Below are 882 nucleotides of genomic sequence, written 5' to 3' on the forward strand. Positions count from 1 at the left end.
TGACTCCATGGAATATTATTGAGCTTGGAGTTTGACTCCATGGAATACTATGTTATTGAGCTTGGAGTTTGACTCCATAGAATACTATATTATTGAGCTTGGGGATGCGCGCACAGAGGGACTGTCCAATGGTTAACTACCAAGACATGTCGGGTTGGCTGTATAACCGACATATGAGACTCATCAGCCATAGGACAGGCATACATCATATGCATTTGTTTGCTTTATTTGAATGTGCATTGTTTTAGTTTGTTTAACTGTTTAATTCTGCTTATCTGCTACTTGTCCTACTTGCTGTAAATGCTTCTCTATCTGTGTTTTCCTTACTTGAATTGTATGTGTATGTTTTCTGAGAAATCCCTCTTAACAAAGGTGTGAGGGGGGTTGTTCTACTAGTGTCTCGAAGGATTGGAGGAGTCAGAAAGTGAAGTGTTAAGTTAAAGTTAGATTTAGAACTTTAATACCTTAGATAACTTACCTAATTTCTGGTTTAGCTGAACCCTTAAGCTGAAACCTGAGTGTCGAAGTTCTTGGAATGCCTCTGGCTCTCCCGGGACCTTTTATATTAACTATGCGGGTACCTTTACCATACTGAGAACCTATGGTTCTCATTCCATATATATTTTGTTATTTTTCAGATGCAGGTCGAGAGATACCTCGTTGAGCGTCTGAAGACCCTCCTTACAAGCAAAGAACTACCTTTTGGACTGTCATATTTTGATTTTGGGCTATGTATATGTGTTTATAGAATCTCCACATGTACATTTTAAGTTTTGTCCCTACTAGAGGTTGACTTGGAGATACAGGTGTTTATTTTGTAGTTTGAGTTTTATTTTGGCTTGTATATATATATATATATATGTATATATGTTTTTAGCTTTC

The sequence above is a fragment of the Arachis duranensis genome, chromosome 6 (genome assembly GCF_000817695.3).
Source record: "Arachis duranensis cultivar V14167 chromosome 6, aradu.V14167.gnm2.J7QH, whole genome shotgun sequence".
Taxonomy (NCBI): Eukaryota; Viridiplantae; Streptophyta; class Magnoliopsida; order Fabales; family Fabaceae; genus Arachis; species Arachis duranensis.